Below are 10,114 nucleotides of genomic sequence, written 5' to 3'. Positions count from 1 at the left end.
TGGACACTATGTCGAGGAAAGAACATCTATTCAGCATCTGAATGGAACTTTGGCCCCCCTTTCCTCATCACATTCGGCACACAGACTGAAGAGAGACTTAACTTTTGTTAACATCACTGCTTGGCCTGTCCTTGATGGGATTGTGTGGGATGCGGTTAAATTTCAAATCCATGGCCCAACTGAAGTCGTTAATGTTCCTAATGTGCTCAGAGTAAACATGGGGGATGTAGTTAAACAAAACATACGTTCTGATGATTGGGATATTCAGGCCGTAGAAGCGTTGTTTTCTGATTTAAAATATTATGCTGCTTTTGATGCTGAAGATTTGTACTTAGAATCTGCTAATTATGGTGATTTATTTTGCTTCCAACATTTTGGTAATCATTATTTGCATAAAACAAGTTCCAGACGAAGTTCTGTTAATTATACGCAGTGGGAACATTGCCCGGCTCCTTTACAAAGCAGTTCGGGTACTTTTTTGAAAAAGTATACTTATTTTACTGACTTTAATCAGTCCAATCCCGAGTCCTTTTATTTTAAAATGACACAGAAGTCCATGTCCAAGGTTAGACTTACCGATACTAAATTGTTGTATTCAAAGTCCTTTCTAGACAAGTTGGCTGTAGAGGGCTACGAGTTCTGGAGGGAAACCATTGACCTTAAATCAGTTTGGGGTTCTAAGAGCTGGCAGGTACAAGGCACTGAGGCTTTGCACCGTGCATGTCTCATCCCAAATCATATGTTGTTTTTAAATTCTACCATTTTTCAAACCACATGCTTTGGATTGGCTACTTCAAAAAGGTTAAATTCTCCTGCCCTACCTGATTTGGAAGAATTTTCTGGTTGGAGCAATACTACTGATTTTTCAATTCGAGAATTACATACCTTTTTTCAAAATTCTTCATTTAATATATCCAGTTTGAACCCAAAGGGTTGGCTAGTGTGGCACAGAAGTGCTGATTTCTGCCAACATCGTTTTCTAGGTTTGACTGATGGCTTTACTCATGTTAGGCCAGATCCTCATTTTGAAACTGACCATTCGGTCACCACTTATTAAGTAGGCAAACTATGTCAGATTTGGCTCAAACATTCTACTTTGGCATCAGTTAAACTGCATCTATCCAGGCTGACAGATGATGTAGATTTGAATGATTTCATAAAAGGCCCGGCTAGTGGTAGGTCTAAAAGATGGATATTTGCAATTTATAATGAAATCTGGAAGACTTCACAGATTGAGGCGGCGAAACGCCTTAGGGCCATTGATCAGGCTAATTTGGAAAAAGTGCTTGCAGTTGTAGATAATAGCATTAACTCCTTCCACGCTCATGACGAGCCCAGCTCGTCATGCAGTAGCCTGCTGCTACACTCATGACGAGCTGAGCTCGTCATGAACTAATGGAAATGGGCCAATGTCAGCGCAGCAGGGGAATTCCCATAGCATTGAAGGTGTTAATATGCTTTCTTCCCGCATTTACACGCTGGATAATATTGTGTCTTCTGTTGTTGATATTGTACAAGATGAATTATCTGTGTTATACCATGGCCAGAATCAGTTACGTTCCATTATGCAATTTGCGTGGACCCTGCAGACACTTAAGTCTGGAAAAGTGCTGTGGAATTACATGAACGTGTCCTCCCTCTTTGCCCCTTTTAATTTGACTGAAAAGCAACGTTTACTTTCAATGAGGGATGTATCTTTTTCTATGCTACACATTGAGAGGCTGGAGTCCTTACCGTTTTCTGTGGCAGAAGCTGCTGCTGCAACGTGGCTTATCCACGGGTTAATCACGCTCCCATTTGCTTTATTTAAATTTACAAATTGTATGCGATATATTGCAATAGGCCGATATGAACCCCTTGGTAGTGTATTTTTGCACGAGACCTGGTCCCTCCCATTTACATATAGATGTCTTAGACGCATCGCTGCGGCGGCTTTTCCAGCTGTGTGCGCCAAATTAGAAAAAGCCGCGTTACATGACGAGCTCAGCTCGTCATCCGCACACGACCACCGTGGCTGATGACGAGCTGAGCTCGTCATCAGCAGCGAAGAGGTTAAAGATGGGCAGGAGGTTTATTTAAAAGGTGAAGAATGCACCGAAACGCCAGATCACTCATTAATGTGTAGACATATCCAATTACATAGTTCCTGTAATCAGGATCGTCCTAATTTAGCCTGTGTTTTAAATGGTACTCCGGTCCTAGCAATTGTCCCTACTTTCACTTTACTGGCGAACGGGAGTTATTTACTTTTAAATAATGAAGATTGTTGTGGGTTAATTCGAGTTTGCAAAAACAACAGGTGATGGACCGAATGTGGATCAATGTCACACATTCAACCCAGTCAAAAGATCTGGGTTCTAATCCATCGTTTTTTTGCACTCCACCCCACCCTGGGTTAGACAATGGCGATATGCAAATCAGCTCTGACCCTGTGCCCCATGGGAACAGTCCAGTCCGAACTACAAAAGCCATGTCCTTCCCAGAACGGAATCAAGCATCCGAGGACCGGACCGGTTTCGAGGTAACACCTCTCATCAGCCCGGCTAGCTTGACTCCAGTGGTGTGGAGTGCCTGGGACCCACGTCTGGGCATCCCCAGTACACTTATAGCGAGTTTGCAAAAACAACAGGTGATGGACCGAATGTGGATCAATGTCACACATTCAACCCAGTCAAAAGATCTGGGTTCTAATCCATCGTTTTTTTGCACTCCACCCCACCCTGGGTTAGACAATGGCGATATGCAAATCAGCTCTGACCCTGTGCCCCATGGGAACAGTCCAGTCCGAACTACAAAAGCCATGTCCTTCCCAGAACGGAATCAAGCATCCGAGGACCGGACCGGTTTCGAGGTAACACCTCTCATCAGCCCGGCTAGCTTGACTCCAGTGGTGTGGAGTGCCTGGGACCCACGTCTGGGCATCCCCAGTACACTTATAGCGAGTTTGCAAAAACAACAGGTGATGGACCGAATGTGGATCAATGTCACACATTCAACCCAGTCAAAAGATCTGGGTTCTAATCCATCGTTTTTTTGCACTCCACCCCACCCTGGGTTAGACAATGGCGATATGCAAATCAGCTCTGACCCTGTGCCCCATGGGAACAGTCCAGTCCGAACTACAAAAGCCATGTCCTTCCCAGAACGGAATCAAGCATCCGAGGACCGGACCGGTTTCGAGGTAACACCTCTCATCAGCCCGGCTAGCTTGACTCCAGTGGTGTGGAGTGCCTGGGACCCACGTCTGGGCATCCCCAGTACACTTATAGCGAGTTTGCAAAAACAACAGGTGATGGACCGAATGTGGATCAATGTCACACATTCAACCCAGTCAAAAGATCTGGGTTCTAATCCATCGTTTTTTTGCACTCCACCCCACCCTGGGTTAGACAATGGCGATATGCAAATCAGCTCTGACCCTGTGCCCCATGGGAACAGTCCAGTCCGAACTACAAAAGCCATGTCCTTCCCAGAACGGAATCAAGCATCCGAGGACCGGACCGGTTTCGAGGTAACACCTCTCATCAGCCCGGCTAGCTTGACTCCAGTGGTGTGGAGTGCCTGGGACCCACGTCTGGGCATCCCCAGTACACTTATAGCGAGTTTGCAAAAACAACAGGTGATGGACCGAATGTGGATCAATGTCACACATTCAACCCAGTCAAAAGATCTGGGTTCTAATCCATCGTTTTTTTGCACTCCACCCCACCCTGGGTTAGACAATGGCGATATGCAAATCAGCTCTGACCCTGTGCCCCATGGGAACAGTCCAGTCCGAACTACAAAAGCCATGTCCTTCCCAGAACGGAATCAAGCATCCGAGGACCGGACCGGTTTCGAGGTAACACCTCTCATCAGCCCGGCTAGCTTGACTCCAGTGGTGTGGAGTGCCTGGGACCCACGTCTGGGCATCCCCAGTACACTTATAGCGAGTTTGCAAAAACAACAGGTGATGGACCGAATGTGGATCAATGTCACACATTCAACCCAGTCAAAAGATCTGGGTTCTAATCCATCGTTTTTTTGCACTCCACCCCACCCTGGGTTAGACAATGGCGATATGCAAATCAGCTCTGACCCTGTGCCCCATGGGAACAGTCCAGTCCGAACTACAAAAGCCATGTCCTTCCCAGAACGGAATCAAGCATCCGAGGACCGGACCGGTTTCGAGGTAACACCTCTCATCAGCCCGGCTAGCTTGACTCCAGTGGTGTGGAGTGCCTGGGACCCACGTCTGGGCATCCCCAGTACACTTATAGCGAGTTTGCAAAAACAACAGGTGATGGACCGAATGTGGATCAATGTCACACATTCAACCCAGTCAAAAGATCTGGGTTCTAATCCATCGTTTTTTTGCACTCCACCCCACCCTGGGTTAGACAATGGCGATATGCAAATCAGCTCTGACCCTGTGCCCCATGGGAACAGTCCAGTCCGAACTACAAAAGCCATGTCCTTCCCAGAACGGAATCAAGCATCCGAGGACCGGACCGGTTTCGAGGTAACACCTCTCATCAGCCCGGCTAGCTTGACTCCAGTGGTGTGGAGTGCCTGGGACCCACGTCTGGGCATCCCCAGTACACTTATAGCGAGTTTGCAAAAACAACAGGTGATGGACCGAATGTGGATCAATGTCACACATTCAACCCAGTCAAAAGATCTGGGTTCTAATCCATCGTTTTTTTGCACTCCACCCCACCCTGGGTTAGACAATGGCGATATGCAAATCAGCTCTGACCCTGTGCCCCATGGGAACAGTCCAGTCCGAACTACAAAAGCCATGTCCTTCCCAGAACGGAATCAAGCATCCGAGGACCGGACCGGTTTCGAGGTAACACCTCTCATCAGCCCGGCTAGCTTGACTCCAGTGGTGTGGAGTGCCTGGGACCCACGTCTGGGCATCCCCAGTACACTTATAGCGAGTTTGCAAAAACAACAGGTGATGGACCGAATGTGGATCAATGTCACACATTCAACCCAGTCAAAAGATCTGGGTTCTAATCCATCGTTTTTTTGCACTCCACCCCACCCTGGGTTAGACAATGGCGATATGCAAATCAGCTCTGACCCTGTGCCCCATGGGAACAGTCCAGTCCGAACTACAAAAGCCATGTCCTTCCCAGAACGGAATCAAGCATCCGAGGACCGGACCGGTTTCGAGGTAACACCTCTCATCAGCCCGGCTAGCTTGACTCCAGTGGTGTGGAGTGCCTGGGACCCACGTCTGGGCATCCCCAGTACACTTATAGCGAGTTTGCAAAAACAACAGGTGATGGACCGAATGTGGATCAATGTCACACATTCAACCCAGTCAAAAGATCTGGGTTCTAATCCATCGTTTTTTTGCACTCCACCCCACCCTGGGTTAGACAATGGCGATATGCAAATCAGCTCTGACCCTGTGCCCCATGGGAACAGTCCAGTCCGAACTACAAAAGCCATGTCCTTCCCAGAACGGAATCAAGCATCCGAGGACCGGACCGGTTTCGAGGTAACACCTCTCATCAGCCCGGCTAGCTTGACTCCAGTGGTGTGGAGTGCCTGGGACCCACGTCTGGGCATCCCCAGTACACTTATAGCGAGTTTGCAAAAACAACAGGTGATGGACCGAATGTGGATCAATGTCACACATTCAACCCAGTCAAAAGATCTGGGTTCTAATCCATCGTTTTTTTGCACTCCACCCCACCCTGGGTTAGACAATGGCGATATGCAAATCAGCTCTGACCCTGTGCCCCATGGGAACAGTCCAGTCCGAACTACAAAAGCCATGTCCTTCCCAGAACGGAATCAAGCATCCGAGGACCGGACCGGTTTCGAGGTAACACCTCTCATCAGCCCGGCTAGCTTGACTCCAGTGGTGTGGAGTGCCTTGGACCCACGTCTGGGCATCCCCAGTACACTTATAGCGAGTTTGCAAAAACAACAGGTGATGGACCGAATGTGGATCAATGTCACACATTCAACCCAGTCAAAAGATCTGGGTTCTAATCCATCGTTTTTTTGCACTCCACCCCACCCTGGGTTAGACAATGGCGATATGCAAATCAGCTCTGACCCTGTGCCCCATGGGAACAGTCCAGTCCGAACTACAAAAGCCATGTCCTTCCCAGAACGGAATCAAGCATCCGAGGACCGGACCGGTTTCGAGGTAACACCTCTCATCAGCCCGGCTAGCTTGACTCCAGTGGTGTGGAGTGCCTGGGACCCACGTCTGGGCATCCCCAGTACACTTATAGCGAGTTTGCAAAAACAACAGGTGATGGACCGAATGTGGATCAATGTCACACATTCAACCCAGTCAAAAGATCTGGGTTCTAATCCATCGCTAGCCGGGCTGATGAGAGGTGTTACCTCGAAACCGGTCCGGTCCTCGGATGCTTGATTCCGTTCTGGGAAGGACATGGCTTTTGTAGTTCGGACTGGACTGTTCCCATGGGGCACAGGGTCAGAGCTGATTTGCATATCGCCATTGTCTAACCCAGGGTGGTGTGGAGTGCAAAAAAACGATGGATTAGGACCCAGATCTTTTGACTGGGTTGAATGTGTGACATTGATCCACATTCGGTCCATCACCTGTTGTTTTTGCAATTCCGCTATAAGTGTACTGGGGATGCCCAGACGTGGGTCCCAGGCACTCCACACCACTGGAGTCAAGCTAGCCGGGCTGATGAGAGGTGTTACCTCGAAACCGGTCCGGTCCTCGGATGCTTGATTCCGTTCTGGGAAGGACATGGCTTTTGTAGTTCGGACTGGACTGTTCCCATGGGGCACAGGGTCAGAGCTGATTTGCATATCGCCATTGTCTAACCCAGGGTGGTGTGGAGTGCAAAAAAACGATGGATTAGGACCCAGATCTTTTGACTGGGTTGAATGTGTGACATTGATCCACATTCGGTCCATCACCTGTTGTTTTTGCAATTCCGCTATAAGTGTACTGGGGATGCCCAGACGTGGGTCCCAGGCACTCCACACCACTGGAGTCAAGCTAGCCGGGCTGATGAGAGGTGTTACCTCGAAACCGGTCCGGTCCTCGGATGCTTGATTCCGTTCTGGGAAGGACATGGCTTTTGTAGTTCGGACTGGACTGTTCCCATGGGGCACAGGGTCAGAGCTGATTTGCATATCGCCATTGTCTAACCCAGGGTGGTGTGGAGTGCAAAAAAACGATGGATTAGGACCCAGATCTTTTGACTGGGTTGAATGTGTGACATTGATCCACATTCGGTCCATCACCTGTTGTTTTTGCAATTCCGCTATAAGTGTACTGGGGATGCCCAGACGTGGGTCCCAGGCACTCCACACCACTGGAGTCAAGCTAGCCGGGCTGATGAGAGGTGTTACCTCGAAACCGGTCCGGTCCTCGGATGCTTGATTCCGTTCTGGGAAGGACATGGCTTTTGTAGTTCGGACTGGACTGTTCCCATGGGGCACAGGGTCAGAGCTGATTTGCATATCGCCATTGTCTAACCCAGGGTGGTGTGGAGTGCAAAAAAACGATGGATTAGGACCCAGATCTTTTGACTGGGTTGAATGTGTGACATTGATCCACATTCGGTCCATCACCTGTTGTTTTTGCAATTCCGCTATAAGTGTACTGGGGATGCCCAGACGTGGGTCCCAGGCACTCCACACCACTGGAGTCAAGCTAGCCGGGCTGATGAGAGGTGTTACCTCGAAACCGGTCCGGTCCTCGGATGCTTGATTCCGTTCTGGGAAGGACATGGCTTTTGTAGTTCGGACTGGACTGTTCCCATGGGGCACAGGGTCAGAGCTGATTTGCATATCGCCATTGTCTAACCCAGGGTGGTGTGGAGTGCAAAAAAACGATGGATTAGGACCCAGATCTTTTGACTGGGTTGAATGTGTGACATTGATCCACATTCGGTCCATCACCTGTTGTTTTTGCAATTCCGCTATAAGTGTACTGGGGATGCCCAGACGTGGGTCCCAGGCACTCCACACCACTGGAGTCAAGCTAGCCGGGCTGATGAGAGGTGTTACCTCGAAACCGGTCCGGTCCTCGGATGCTTGATTCCGTTCTGGGAAGGACATGGCTTTTGTAGTTCGGACTGGACTGTTCCCATGGGGCACAGGGTCAGAGCTGATTTGCATATCGCCATTGTCTAACCCAGGGTGGTGTGGAGTGCAAAAAAACGATGGATTAGGACCCAGATCTTTTGACTGGGTTGAATGTGTGACATTGATCCACATTCGGTCCATCACCTGTTGTTTTTGCAAGTGGGTTAATTCGAGGCATCGCTTATGTGATAACTGCATCTGAACGTGTGGTGTGTTGCAAAAACGTTCTGTATCCTCCTCCACATGGGAATTCAGATGTTTCCATCTGGCCGCGAATCCCAACCTTGAAAGCAGAGTTCAATGGAAAGAGTAGAATAAGAGCCCTTTTGTCTCAAAAACAAGTGGCCCTAAGTTCGGCTCGTGAAACATTTGTCCTTCACATCGCTATCACCCGCACAGAGGTGCAGGCCCTTTTGAATACTGACTTACCATTGCATTTCAGCGAATTGATACATTCAATCTTTAATGCGTCCTCCACTTCTGGCCTTGCACACTTTTTTAAAATAGTTAGCAGTGGTCTTGTGACTTCATTTGAGAAGATATTTGGAGTCATTCCTGCTTTCTTCCATTCCATATTCTCAAGCTTATTTGGTGGCTTTCCTGTTTTACTGGCGCTTGCTGCAGGCGTTTTGGTTATTTATTTATTTATTTATTTATTTATTTGTGAGTTTGTATAGCGCTGGAATCGACTCCAAATGGAGTATCTCTGCGCTTTGGTACCGGATAAGATAACAACAGTGGGAATAGTAAAAATGGAGCTAGATCTCATTTGTAAAAAGCAGGGTTTTAAGTTGTTTTCTGAATTTCAGGTGTTCTGTGCAGAGTCTGAGGGTCAAAGGAAGTCTATTCCACAGTGTGGGTCCTGCGACAGATAATGCTTTCCCTCCGTGCCTGGCTTTTTTGGCACGAGGTACTACCAGCAGATGACTTTTACCAGATCTGAGCGATCTGGAGGGGATGTTGGGAGTAAATTTCTGTCCTAAGTAGGTAGGGCTTTGTCCGTTTAAGCATTTGTGAATGATGCAACATATTTTGAATTTTGCCCTTTGTCGAATACTCAGCCAGTGCAGTTTATTGAGGAGTGGTTTCAATGCTGTTCTGGGATGGGCATTTAGGACAAGGCGGGCCGCCGTGTTTTGGACTACCTGGAGTCTATCCAATACTCCCTCATTGGCGGAGAGAAGCAATCCGTTACAATAGTCAATTCGACTCAAGATGAGGGCCTGCACTAGGGTTTTCCTGAAAGAATCTGGTAGCAGAGGAAAGATTCTTCGCATCATGCTAATGATGTGAAAGCATGAGCCAGCCACGAAGTTACTGTGCTGCTTAAGTGACAGTTCTTGGTCGAGGCGGATGCCTAGGTTTTTGACGACCTGCTTGGGCTCTGGGACAGTACCAAGATCAGATGGCCACCAATCTGGGGTCCACAGTATTTTGGCCTCTCCGAATAGCATTACTTCCGTCTTGTTGACGTTGCACTGTAGATAGTTGGTAGACATCCACTGTGCGACGGCTTTCATGCCAGCAGAGAAGGAGTTTCTTAGTTCAGCAGTGAGATTTTGAAAGGGAAAGAGGAGCTGCGTGTCATCCACATATGACACGCAAATAAAACCAAATTTGCGCATCACTCTTGCCAGGGGTGCCACGTAGATGTTAAAGAGTGTTGGGCTCAAACAAGAGCCCTGTGGCACCCCTTTTGCAATCTCTACCTCCGCTGATCGATATTCACCCATGGTGACAGTCTGGGTGCGATCGGATAGAAAACTCCTTAGCCAGGCAAGGGCTTTGTTCTTAATCCCTACGTTCGACAACCGGTCAATAAGGATGTTATGTGACACGGTGTCGAACGCTGCCGTCAAATCTAGTAACACTAGAATTACAGAGTAGCCTTTGTCCTGGAACATGTGCAGGTCGTCAGTAACAGACAGGAGGGTGGACTCTGTACTGTGTTTCGGCCTAAAACCAGATTGAGAATAGTCTAGGCCGCCAGCTTTTTCAATATAGCTGGATAGGTGTCGATTAAAATATTTCT

The sequence above is a fragment of the Lissotriton vulgaris genome, chromosome 6 (assembly GCF_964263255.1).
Source record: "Lissotriton vulgaris chromosome 6, aLisVul1.2, whole genome shotgun sequence".
NCBI classification, from domain to species: Eukaryota; Metazoa; Chordata; class Amphibia; order Caudata; family Salamandridae; genus Lissotriton; species Lissotriton vulgaris.
This window is presented reverse-complemented; position numbering follows the sequence as displayed.